Source organism: Nicotiana tabacum, chromosome 7 (assembly GCF_000715075.1).
Source record: "Nicotiana tabacum cultivar K326 chromosome 7, ASM71507v2, whole genome shotgun sequence".
Classification (NCBI taxonomy): Eukaryota; Viridiplantae; Streptophyta; class Magnoliopsida; order Solanales; family Solanaceae; genus Nicotiana; species Nicotiana tabacum.
Window position 1 is genome coordinate 1,221,221 of NC_134086.1, and position 14,961 is coordinate 1,236,181.

A 14,961-nucleotide genomic window follows, 5' to 3' on the forward strand; every position below is an offset into this window, starting at 1 on the left:
TGAGAAACGGAAGAGATTTGATGTGATTCGAACCATTGGTTGAGAAAATAGAAATTTTAAACTATCTTGATAATTTCATGAGTTTTGGTACTAAATTCGTTGTTTAAGATGTTATTTTTGCGATTTGATCGCACGAGCAAGTCTGTATGATATTTTTGACTTGTGTGCATGTTTGGTTTGGAGACCCGAGGGCTCAGGTGAGTTTTGGATAGGCCACGGGGTGTTTTGGACTTAAGAAAAATATTGCTGGTATGTTTCAGTTGTTCAGGCCTCTGATCTCGCAATTGCGAGATCTGGCTTCGCAATTGCGAGCATCACAGGCTTGGCAATTGCGAGCCTTTCATCGCAAATGCGATCAAAAGGCTGGGCCAGCATAGTTCGCAAATGCGAACAAACCTTCACAAATGCGAAGGGAGTCTGGGGAGGGAAAGGATCGCAAATGAGATCATTTGTTCGCAATTGCGAGGTCTGTGATCGCAAATGCGACACTTTCCTCGCATTTGCGAAGGCAGCAGGAATTGTGAAGGCTTCGCAATTGCAATATCCCTTTCGCAATTACGAGCTTCGCATTTGCGAAGCTTTGGTCGCAAATGCGACATCTGCAGCCGTGTAAAACATAATTTAGACGGGATTTTGAACTCATTTCTCAAATTTTCAAACCCTAAGCTTCCATAGGCGATTTCAAAGAAGAGTTCTTCCTCAAATCATAGGTAAATAATTTCTAACTCATTTCTTTCAATCTATTCCATCTTTTTACTAGATTTCATCACAAAATCTAGGGTTATTCATGGGAAATTGGGTGTTTTTGGGTAGAATTTAGGAATTTCGAAATTTAGGGATTTAAACCTCAAATTAAGGTCAGATTTCAAAACCAATTGCATATTTGGGCTCGTGGGTGAATGGGTAATCGGATTTTGGTCCGAACTTCGAGTTTTGACCAAGCGGGCCCGGGGTCAGTTTTTGACTTTTTGGGAAAAATGTTGGGAAATCTATAATTGAGCATGGGGATTGAGTTCTTTAGTATTTATTGATGTTCTTAAGTTTATTATGACTAGATACAAGTGTATTGGAAGTGGAATCGAGAGGTAAAGCGGTAATTGAGGCTTGATTTTTGGCCGTAGAATCTAGATAAGTGTTTAGTCTAACCTTAGCTTGGGGTAATAGGTGTAGTTGTCTTATTTGCTACGTGTTAGTATTGAGTACGACATATAGGTGTGGTGACGAGTATCTATACGTTGGTGTCGAGCATGTAAGTGAGTCTTATACTGTGACTGTTGTGTCTCTTATTACGTACTGTTCATGCTTAAATTGATGATTATCCATGTTGAACAAGTCTTATGATATTTTCTTGGTATTGGATTATTGTTGAGTATTGACTCAAGTTGAGACTTATTTTGTGAAGTTAACTGTTGAAATGGGATTTGTTATTGTTGATTCTCTTGCCAGGATGTTATTATTTCTACTATTTGGGTGAGGAAGAGTGTAAAGCACGAAGGGTGATGTCGTGCACGATATTGTGAGTGAGTGTTAATGCACGAAGGGTGATGTCGTGCCATATTCTGTGAGTGTTAATGCACGAAAGGTGATGTTGTGCCATATTCTGTGAGTGTTAATACACGAAGGGTGATGTTGTGCCATGATTTGAGAGAGTTAAAGCACGAAGGGTGATGCCGTGCCATTTTCTGTCGATTCTTATAGTGAGGACGAGAGTAAAAGCAGAAGGATGGTGTCGTGCACATGTTACTATGTTATTGTTTCTATTGGCTCAGAGTATGATGTTATTTTGCTTCTTTACTGTTTACTGTCAGAATTTAATATTCCCCTCAGCATGTTTTCCCTTCCCGTTATGTTGTTAAATTCTTGTTATTATTGTTTTTCTCGTATATGATTTAATTGCACAAGTTTATATTACTGTCGTGTCCTAGCCTCGTTACTACTTCGCCGAGGTTAGGCTCGACACTTAACAATACATGGGGTCGGTTGTACTTATACTGCACTCTGCATTTTCTGTGCAGATTTTGGTGCTGGACCTCGTGAGTAGAATTTGGGTTGCTGCCTTTAGTCCACGGGAGACCCAAGGTAGATCTGCTGGCGTTCGCAGACCCTGGAGTCCCCTTCTTCCCCATTTTGGATTTCTTGTCTCTTTCTATTTTGAGAACATGCGTATTTCTTTTAAACCTATATTTGTAGAATCTCTTAGACGTTCGTGGATTGTGACACCAGATCATTGGGGTAGTCATGTATTAGAGTTGTTGAACTGTTATAATACTTCGGCACTTTACCTATGTTTGGCTTTAGCTATTGTTTATTTTTGTTCTGTTTAATAATGTGGTAAAACTGTATTTGTCGGCTTGCCTAGCTTTCATCAAGAGTAGGCGATCACGATTCCGACGGTGGAAAAATCTGGGTCGTGACATAACATTATCCAATTTTTAGGGTAAACAAAAGCTATTTTATTTGGATTGTCAACTCCATTAAATATATCATTTTTTTAGTAACTATATATGTAATCCTTTATTTTGTTACACAGTTTTAACAAGAACGTCAAATGACATTTAAAATATATTGTTTAACAAAAACATATTTTGAGAAAAGCAAAATAAAATACAAATTCTAAATTTTACGTAATTTTGTTATGTGCTGAAGTGTTGGATTGTGGAATTGTATTATTTGATTTTTTTCTCAATAAAAAAAAAGTGAAAGTTTGCTTTATGTTCATACACATTGATTTCAATACTCTCTAGGTGAAATTTTAATCGTTTTCCTTTTCTTACTTATTTGATTGTCTTTTTGCACGCATGATGCTCGTTATGAATTTTCTCAAAATAATTTTCATTTCAACTTAGAATGTTTACCTTACTATTCGTAGGAATCATATATTTATTGAAGAGATTTCATTTTAGAATTACATTTTTATAATTGAAGTTTACTAATACAATCATAAATTATGTGAAATTACATATTAAAAATATGATTATGATTTACTAAATTAGTCATATAAGGAAGGATTTCTAATCTGGATATTTGAAATGCATTACATAAAATATAGATTTGAGTTTTACATTTTTATTACGTGCAATACTATTGCTATCTTGGAATCGTTAAGAAATAACGTGTTTTATTTATATTTTTGTGAAAAAATTAAACTAGAAATAATCATTATTATAATTTCATCTAATTAACAAATATTGAATGAATTTGATAGCTAAGACAACAATTCTTATTAAAACTAAGAATTTTTGTTCTTCCATGATTTTTTAGAAACTTCAAAGTCATATTTTTTGTTTTTTTTTCGATGAATTCTTCGCGCTCAGGTATATATAGCTTTCGTAAAATACTTATGTAAAGTCTAATAAACAATTATAAAAATAAACTTATGTAACATTTTGATATTTTCTCAATTATTGACATAGTTTTTAAAATTGTAGCATTCATGTTATGACCCAGAATTTCTATTGTCGGGACCGTGATGGCGCCTAACATCGCACTTGCTAGGCAAGCCAACGATAGAGTATTATTAATCAATTTCCTTTACATTTCAATGATTAAAAGTAAACAAGCTAAAACAAGTAGAAATAATTGCGGGAGTAAGTAAACAGCCTCTTTGTTTATATACTATTACCAATATTGTTGCCATATTACCCAGAATCTGAGGTAGCGACGAGGCTACGGCGGGGCAATTACAATATAACCTGCATACAGTGTATAATAAAAGCAGAAAGAAGAACGGAACAAAATAAAATAGTAACTTGCAAGGAATGAATACAGAACTCAAGCATCTCATCACTACCCAGCTATAACCAATCCTTAAGTGAAACGCAAAACTACATAATAACTTACACAGTAGAAGAAAGATACATAAACACATAAACTGATGCGACGCGCATCCCGATCCCACCATATAATCAATATCAATATGAATATTCACTCTTATTATTTCATATAAATCCACCCTTATTCCTCTTGTTGCAGCGTGCAACCCGATCCCATCGTATAATAGCAATTCACCCTTATTCCTCCTCAATATATTATCCCTATTCCTCCTCAATATATCACCCTTATTCCTCATGTTGCGGCAATTCGATCCCACCATATAATAGCATTTCACCCTTATTCCTCCTCAATATATCACCCTTATTCCTCCTGTTGCGGCGCGCAACCCGATCCCACCATATCAGGATCAATTATTCAATAAACACAAAATTTCACAATTTAACTCAAACTTCTTCACGATATTTAAACCTCAAACGAAAGCAAACATAAAGTTTGTACATTATGAAACTTCACTCAAATAATACTACTTTGCGAAACCAATCCAAAATATACCATAAAATACCGATAACCAGCTTAAGCCAATAATATGAGACAATGAAACTACGGGGTAGCTAATACCTTTAACAATGAATAACAATGTCTGACAAGTGGCAAGTAAGCATGGAAATACTAGTAAAGCATGTAGCAGTTAAGGCACGGAAGACAATATAATAAGAACGGAAAGAAAACAGGCAAAACAGATAAATTGGCGGTGCATAGGTACTCATCACCTCACCTATACGCCACTCACATGGATTTACACATAGTAATTAAGTCAAGGATTCCTAATCCCTCGAGTCAAAGTTAGACACAACACTTACCTCGCTCCATCGGCCAACTCAAAGATCAATCATCTCTTTTCCCTTCACACAAGCCTCCGGGCCAATAGAATCTAGCAAATTACCAATCAAACAATTCAATCTAATCCTCAAAAGCTACCCATGATTGTAAGGAATTCAATTTAGGCCATTTTTTAAAAAGCCAACTCCCGGGTCCGCTTGGTCCAAACCCGAAATTCGGACCAAAATACGATTATCCATTCACTCCCGAGCCCAGATATATAATTTGTTTTGGAATCCGACCTCAATTTGAGGTTTAAATCTCCAAATTTTGAAATCCCTAGTTTCTACCCAAAAATTCTCAATTTCACCATGAAAATCTTAGATTCTAGGTTAAAATCTTGTAAAATGAAGTGAAAGATTGAAAGAAATGAGTTAAGAATCACTTACCTATGATTTGGGGAAGAAATGGTCTTTGGAAAATCGCCTCTTGTGTTTTAGGTTTTGAAAATTTGAAGAATGAATGAAAAATTCCGTCTAAGTCCCTTTTACACAGCTGCAAATGTCACATTTGCGACCTGAGTTTCGCAATTGTGAAGCTAACAAATACGAGAAAACCATTGCATTTGCGAGGTCTCTCACACTCCTGCTTCCTTCGCAAAAGCGAAGAAATGCTCGCAATTGCGAGCTGAGCTGATCACAAATGCGATTAAATGGTCGCAAATGCGAAGGCAGCCTCCCCCTTGACTCCATCGCGAATGTGAAGGTTTTTTCGCATTTGCGAAGAGAAGCTCGCAAATGCGACCTCAACAGTAGTCGCAAATGCGAAGCTGGACCTCGCATTTGCGAGGTCTGTGGCATGCAACACAACTGAAGAACACCAGCAAAATTTCTTAAGTTCAAATCACTCCTTAGCACATCCGAAACTCACCTGAGCCCTCGGGGCTCCAAACCGAACATGCACACAAGTCTTAAAACATCATATGAACTTGCTCATGTGATCAAATCGCCAAAATAACACCTAGAACTACGAATTTAGCACCAAATCACATGAAATTCTTAAGAACACTTTGAAATTCCTATTTTCACAACCAGACGTCCGAATCACGTCAAAATCACTTCCGTTTCTCACTAAATTTCACAGATAAGGTATAAACATTATCTTGGACCTGTATGGAGCTCCCGAACCAAAATACGAGCCTGATACTAACAAAATCAAACATTAACTAAATTCTTAAAACCATTTAATTTTCAGTTTTTCAATTTTCATCAAAAATTCATTTCTCGAGTTAGGGACCTCGGAATTCGATTCCGGGCATACGTCTAGGTACCATATTTCGATACGGACCCACTGAAACTGTCAAAACACAAGTCCGGGTCCATTTACTTAAAACATTGACCGAAGTCAACTAAATTAACTTTACAACAACAACAACGAACCCAATGTATTCCCATAAATAGGATCTGGGGAGGGTAGTGTGTACGGAGACCTTACCCCTACCTTATAAAGATAGGGAGGTTGTTTCAGATAGACCATCGGCTTTCAACTTTTAAAGACAAAAATTATATTATTATCAACTTTCAACATAAAAGCTTTTCGAAAATACGTCCGGACTGTGCACGCAAATTTAGGAGGGATAAAATGAGATTTCCAAAGATCAAGGAAACTGCAGAAGAAACCATCAGTGGAGGTAGGTATAGACGTTAAATTATTTAATACATCTACGAGTAAGTATATCAATATTCAGAAACTAAAGTTTGTTAACAAAGACACTGCTTCTTTGGCAACTAGCCAAGGCAATAGGAAATTTGCCCAGAAATCCTATACCACTATTACCACCAAACATGAAAAAACTAACGATTTTCAATTAGAAAACCGTTTCTCTAAGTTGTATTATGAGTCCACGGTTTTACCAAATCATACTAATAAAATAACTCTTCATTAAAAAAGAAAAACAACTTGCATGACATTAGTAGGGATTTTGACATGTTAAGTGAGGAAGCTCCTAGTGATATTACTAAGTCATTTGTCACGCCTACTAGTACTACCACTAATACAGCTCCTAAGGCAAACCAAGTTTTAAACCTATCTAATACCCCTACTACTAATGATATAATTAGTACTACAAATCTCATCATTACCATTACAAACCCTCCAATAGCAGAATACACTTGTCTTCAAACCCTTCTTATTAGCTAAATGTTGGACGACATGCACCACGTGCCAAATTCCATGCATGCAAAATCTTGCAATATATCCCCTACGCTAAACCACTCAAATTGCATGCAATTAGATGCAATCATTCCTTACTCCCGAATCCCTCCTATTTTAATCTACGATAATTCCACTAAAAATTCCCACAATTCCTTTAAACAATCGGAGGAGATATTGTCTCATCCAAATCCTCCGTCACCAACGTCCCTCCAACATGGAAAACCTTCATCCACTCCCCCAATAACTCTAAAATCCTCCGATAATATATGTCCAACTTCCACTACCACAAGAACATCTCCCAATGTCTTGGATAGAAATAGGGCTAATGAGGAGGGTCTAGTATTTAATGCTATAATCAATGGCCAAGAGAGTGTGATCCTTATCCAAAACCCACGATACCTAGCACAACTTGTGGCTGAGGGTCTTCACCTGGTAATGAGCAATTACATAAATCATATGTGGGTGAAGAATATCCTACATCATTAGCTCCACAGCTAAATCCAAACCTAGTGCAAGATATGAGAGCACAATGGAATCTATACCCCCCTCCCCCCAATCCAGTCCCCATACTTCCACAAAACCTAGGCTTGGATCTTCCCTTCTTGGCCCTTGAAGCCCTAATTTCTCTAAACCCTAGCCTAATGCAATGTGAGGCACCGCACCCAGCACCACCACCCAACCACAACCACAAAACCCAAACATACAAATGCATACGGGGAAAATGAACCTCAACCCTCCAGTAGTTCCAAATGTAGGCAACCTAATGGAAGAAGAATTGATCGAGCAAAAAAGACTTAGTAGGAGAATCAGTGGTAGAATTATCAAACCTAAACGAGGTAAAAGTGTTCTTATTCAAGGAAACTCAAGAGAAGAGGTGTATACTTGCATGCCCTCAGAATTTTCACAATTGCTCGATGTACATACGTCCTCCACAAGATCCAACGGTGGGCAACAGGGCAATGATTCTAGTTCCTTCTCTAAGGAAAAACTCAACTAACCCCAAGGATATGATGGAAAATGGACACACACATGCACAAGATTTTAACACGGTTAGTCCCATTAATATCATTATATGGAATATTTGGGGGAAAATAATGAGGATTTTAGGAGGAACTTTAGAGAGCTAATGATGCAACATAAGCCATATGTGGTCACACTTCTTGAAACCAGAATGCTATCCCATGTTACTCTTCTAAATGAATTTGGGTTCTCTGATATGATTGAAGTCCCATCAGATGGTCAAGCTGGTGGTATGGTGGTTCTATGGGACCATGCTAAGGTCAATGTTCACAAGTTTGTTCGTAGAAATTATGAAATCCATGCAAGCATTGAGGTACGTACTACTAAATCCATATGGTTATTTTCATCCATATATGCTAGCACTAATTCTTCTTCTAGAGATCAAATGAGAAAAAATATTGAAAACATAGATGATAATTATAAAGGGTCATTGCTAGGAGGAGGGTATTTTAATGATGTTTTTAGAACAAATGAAAAGCGAGGAGGCATACCATTGAACCTTAGGCGTGTTTTTAAACTTTGGTCTAGTCTTAATTATTGTAATTTAATTGATCTTGGTTATAAAGGTAGCAAATACACTTGGCCAAATAATAGATTTAGTAATAATAGTCTAATTATGGAACGCCTTGACAAAGTCTTTGGAAATGATCAATGGATCCAAATCTTTCCAAATGCTTCTATAACTTACCTCCCAAAAACATATTTGGATCATAATCCGTTACTCATAAATCTTATAACTAAGCAGTACCACAATTTTCCTAAATCATTCTGTCTTGAACTATTTTGGTGCAAGCACCCACAATTTAAGGATTTAGTAACTACTGCTTGGTCTAACAATCTCTACATAATGGCTTCATTGACCTTTAGAGATCATGTCATTAATTGGAAAAACAAAATCTTTGGTGATATATTTAGGAATAAAAAGCGAATTTTAGCGAGGCTCAATAGTATTCAAACTTCTACTGCTTATCATTTGAGCTATTTTCTCCAAAAAAAAATGGAAACTGCCTTAAAACTTGAATTTAATAACATCCTAAAAATTGAGGAACACTACTGAAAACTCCGCTCTAGAATTCAGTGGTTCAATGAGGGGATGCAAATATAAAATTTTGCCATATTATGGCTACCAATAGGAAAAGAAGAAACAAGATTGTTTTCTTTAAGGATGAAAATAACAATTGGATCGATGATCCTGGGCCATCCTCAATCATACTAGAGAGTATTTTAGTAACATTTTCACAATAACACACACCTCCAGTGATTGGAATGTTATAACATATGATCAAGAAAGTTATAACAACACTGACCTATCCTCACTGGATAATCCTCTCACAAACGGTGAGATTATTAAAGCTTGCTTCTCTTTTAAACCATACAAAGCTCCAGGACCGGATGGACTTCATCTTTTTTTCTTCCAAAATTACTGAAACATAATTGGAAACTCAGTAATTAATCTCCGTAAAGAAGCCTTCAGTAGTGAAAAAATTCTCAGTGGTATAAATGACACCCTCCTATGTCTTATCCCCAAAATTCTCAATGCAAATAACTTAAATTTTTTTAGGCCTATAGGACTTTGTAACACTATACAAAATCACTACCAAGGTCATCTCAAATCGATTAAAGCAATTTTTAAATAGCCTCATTAGCCCCTATCAATCAAGCTTTACAAAAAATAGGAAGGTTAGTAACAATGCTGTCATTATTCAAGAACTCATACTCAAAATGAATAAATACCATGGTAAAAAACACAATATGTTCTTAAAATCCGACCTAGAAAAGGCTTTTGATTGTCTTGAATGGTCCTACATCTATAGAGCCCTCACCTTCTTTAATTTTTCTCCAAACATTACTAAGCTTATTATGAACTGTATTTTTTCATCAAAAATTGCTATCCTAGTTAACGGCTCTAGAATTGATTATTTTGCCCCTACAAGAGGTATTGTCACGACCCGAATTTCCCACCCTCGGGAGTCGTGATGGCGGCTACTAATGGGAGCTAGGCAAGCCAAACTTTAACTACTTGCTGCACTTTCATTTTTGCTTCTTTTAACAACACAAGTCGATAATATGATAAAAACGGAATTTTAAATAAATAAGCGGAAGTCAACAATTATATATCTTATGGCTACGTCTATTACAACTTTTTAAAACCTCAAATACCCCAAAACCTGGTGTCACTGTGTCACAGACTGTCTAAGAGTTACTACATACAAGGTCTGAAGAAAATACAGTACACTGTTTCTGAACAAAGGAAATGAAACAGAAAATAGAGATAGAGGGAGACGCCAGGGCCTGCGGACGCCTGCAAGTCTACCTTGGGTCTCCAAGGAGACTGAATGAAGCCCTCCAACTACTGTCTGAAAGTTGTTCCTGGATCTTCACATAGTGCAGAGTGTAGTATCAGCACAACCGACTCCATGTGCTGGTAAGTGTCTAGCCTAACCTCGACGAAGTAGTGACGAGGCTAGGACCAGACTACCAATTAAACCTGTGCAGTTCAAATATATATATACAGCGAAAAAGAAATACAGAAAATAACTAGTCAATGTGGGAGGGGGAAACATGCTATGGGGGAGATAATAGTTTCGAATAGAAAGGCATCAAGTAAAGAAAGAAACAACATAACTAGAATATCAACAAGGAAGCAGAAATCAACAATTTGCACGGCATCACCCTTCGTGCTTTTACTCTCGTTCTCACCAAAATAATACACGGTATCACCTTTCGTGCTTTACGCTCTTCCTCACCCAAACAACGATCACAAGGCAAATAGGGTAAGGGGATCTATAACCGCGAAGTAAATCAAATAACAACAAGTAGTGAAAAAAACAACATAACTTGGATATCAACAAAGAATCAGAAATCAACAAATGCACGACATCACCTTTCGTGCTTTTACTCTCTTTCCTCACCATATAATCAATAAAATCGGCACGGAATGGTACATTGTGCGGCACGGCATCACCCTTCGTGCTTTACACTCTTTCCTCACAATGACAAATAATGCACGGCATCACCCTTCGTGCTTTAACTCTCTTCCTCACCCAAACAATAATCACAAACAATAGGGTAAGAAAATAAAGGAAATTTGCAATAAGAATCCCGGCAATGGAACAACAAGTCACCAATTAAATCCTGGCAAGAGAACAACAAATAAATCAACAATAGCCCGGTAATGGTGACAACATAAGGATCCCTTCTCTTTCTCAATTTTACTTCACAACTCGAGCCAATGCTCTAGAGGTTCAATTATCACTTATACCTTCACAACTCATTTCACAACTCGAGCCAATGCTCTAAAAGTTCAATTGTCACTTACACTTTCACAATTCGTTATACAACCTGAGCCAATGCTCCTTAATGATCATGGTTCACAATTCTTTCCACAAACTTTATACAACAATTAGAAATATTCGCCAAGGCATGAATAATACAACGAAATCATCAAAATCACAATATAAGACTCACGGTCATGCTTGACACCAACGTATAGATACTCGTCACTATGCCTATACGTCGTACTCAACAATTACCACATAGAAAATAGGACTCAACTCCTAATCCCTCAAGTTAAGGTTAGACCAAACACTTACCTCGATGCAACGAACACAATTCAAGCCTCAATTACCGCTTTACCTTTTGTTTCCACCACCAAATCGCTTGTATCTAGCCGCAATTTGCTTAACGATATCAATAAATGTTAAATGAATCAATTCTAATGCATGAAAATAGGTTTTATAAAGATTTCCCCAAAAAGTCAAAAATTGACCCCGGGCCCGCTTGGTCCAAACCCAAAATTCGGACCAAAACCCGATTACCCATTCCCCCACGAACCCAAATATATGATTTGTTTTGAAATCGGACCTCAAATCGAGGTCCAAATCCCCAATTTTTTGAAAAATCTAGGTTCTACCCAAAATACCCAATTTCCCCCCTGAAAATCATTGATTTTAAGTTGAAATTATGTTAAAAGATGTTAATGATTGAAGAAAACTAGTTAAAAATGACTTACAATTGATTTGGAGAAGAAAGGTTATTTGAAAGAAATCGCCTCTTAGGTTTTTGGGGTTTTGAAAAGTGAAAAATAACTGAAAAGTCCGATTAAATATACTCCTCTCAGACCCTCTCCGCGGACCGCACAAAAAGGACTGCGGCCGCTGAGCTCCGGTCCCGCACAAAAAGGACTGCGATCGCGGAGCTCCACTGCGGACCACAAGAAATCGAGCGCGGTCGCGGAGGCTTGGCCTTGCTCACCGTGGACCGCACAAATCCCACCGCGGTCGCGGAGTCCCCACCGCAGTCACGAAGTTTCCACCGCGGACCGCGAGACCTGGTTTCAGAGACCTGCAACTTCTATGAATCTGCAACTTTTTCCTAAGTTCAAAACTTGCCGAAACACATCCAAAACGCACTCGAGCCATCGGGGCTCCTAACCAAACACGCGTACCAACTCAACAACATCATACGAACTTATCCGTGCGATCAAATCGCCAAAATAACCTCAATAACAAAGAATCAAATCTCAAAATCAGGAACTTTTTCTCCAACTTCATCAAGTATCAAAGTTAGTAATTTAGGTCCGAATCACGTCAAACGACGTCCGTTTTCAACCAAACTTTACAGAAATGACTTAAACCATATATAAGACCTGTACCGGGCACCAGAACCAAAATACAGACTCAATACCATCATGTTCTAAGCAAATTTCATTTCAATTTTCCTTAAAACAATTTCAGAAAACAATTTCTTTTAAAATTTCATTTCTCGGGCTTGGAACCTCGGAATTCGATTCCGGGCATATGCCCAAGTCCCATATTTCCTACGGACTTTTCGGGACTGTCTGATCATAGGTCCGGGTCCGTTTACCCAAAATATTGACTGAAGTCAAATTAACTCATCTTATAATCAAATTTTATCATTTTTTTCACAGAATTTCATATTTAAGCTTTCCGGCTATGCGCCCGGACTGCGCAAGCAAATCGAGGTAACTTTAAATGACGTTTTCAAGGCCTCAAAACACAGAATTTTATTTTAAAACAAGTGATGACCTTTTGGGTCTTCACAGGTATTAGGTAAGAGGATCCGTTGTCCATATACCTATTTATTCTTTGTATGAAAATGTTGTCTACACTCATCAATCACAAAGTAGATATGAGCTGCTGGGATCCAATAACCATAGGGAAGAACAACTACCAATTATCACATTTGTTCTTCACGGATGATCTTACCTTAATGGCTAAGATTATTAATAAATCTATAAATACTATTAAACATTGCCTTGATCTATTTTGTTCCTTGTCGGGACAGTCCATCAATAGGGCCATATAAAAATTATTGTCTCTAAACACTACCCAAAACAAATCTGCAACAACATATTTAGTGTCCTTAATATCAATATTAGTCAGACATTTGGAAAATACTTGGGCTTTTCCATTACAAACTCAAAAACTAGAGCGACTCACTTTCAATTTGTTATTGACAATATGCTAGCAAGATTAGCCATCTGGAAATCAAACTGCCTTACAATAGCAGGTAGGTGCACCCTAGCTACCTCGTGCCTTAATTCACTCCCTAATCACATTATGCAATATACCATCTTGCCCTCAAAGATTCTTAAAAATATTGACAAAATCCAACGAAACTTCTTATGGGGCGCAAATACTACCTCCAAAAAACTTTATCTTATAAAATGGGACACCATCACCAAGGACAAAAAAAAAGGTGGATTAGGGATTCATACGGCCAAGAGCAAAAATTTAGTAAACCTAGCCAACGTATCTTGGAGCTCCTCTCAAACACTTATTCCCCTTGGGTAAAAACTATTCACGAGCTTCATAGTAATAGAAAGAATATTAAGAATTCATCATTTATTTGGTATAGCATTATCCAGGGATGGGATATTTGTAGTAAAGGTATTACTTGAATACCCCATATGTATCATTTCTTGGTGCTTGGAATAATCGTTGGATATACCAATCCCTACTGTTACGTCAATACATCTATGGTCCCCTTACCCAGATTGATAATATGCTAACCATTAAGGATATATGGATTAACAATCAGTGGGACTTATCAAAAAATTCTATGGAGCTTCATCTATCCTTGATTAACAAAATAAAAGCCATCACTCCTAACTCTAATAATTGTGATACTCCTATTTGGTCACTAACCATAATGGTCACTTTACTAGCATGTCGTGCTATAATCTATTACACACCCAATCAAACAAAGCTCAGGACTTTTCTTGGATTTGGGAGCTGACTTGTCCCAACAAAATAAAATTCTTACTATGGAAATGCTACCATAACAGACTTCCTACTAGAACTTACTTAAATCACATTGGTATAAATATTGACCCTACTTACACCTTTTGTAAGAATGATAAGGAAATAATTACCCACATTTTCATGCACTGCACAACCGTAAAAGACTTTTGGCAAGACTTAGGCATACACATGGTCAGCTGGGATACAACTAGTAATTGGTTGACAAGCATATGTGATCATAATTGTTTACTAATAAAAGGAACCATTAACTGGAAAGAAATGTTTTCTTGTGTTGTATGGTCTATTTGGGTCAATAGAAATAATAACTTATTTAATAACACCACTAGCAATGCATTTAATGCAGTATGCTTACAAGCATGCAATAGAATATAAACTCCTCACAAAAAAAGAAACTATGCCACAACAAAAAATCCAATCTCAGTAAAATGGCTTAAACCTAATTATAACCATATTAAGCTTAACATTGATGGCTTCTTTAAAGAAGAAACATCTGGCTGTGGCTTTGGTGGCCTATTCTGGGATAATAATGGAAAATGGGTGCTTGGGTTCCAAAGGTCTCTACTTGGCCTATCACTCTTGCATGCTGAGTCGATGACATTAAATACAGGCCTACATCTTGCAATGAAAAAAGGTTTCACTAACTTAGAAGTGGAATCAAACTCTACGGATGTCATTAACTGCTTACAAAATAGTAACACATCCCTTAACAACATTATTCATGAATGCAGGTTATTGACGAACCAGGTGAGAGTTCAAACGATCGAGCACAACTTGAGAGAAGCCAACAAACCAGCACACAAGCTGGCTAAGCATACTTTTCATGTAAATAATGGCAAGCATATCGAAA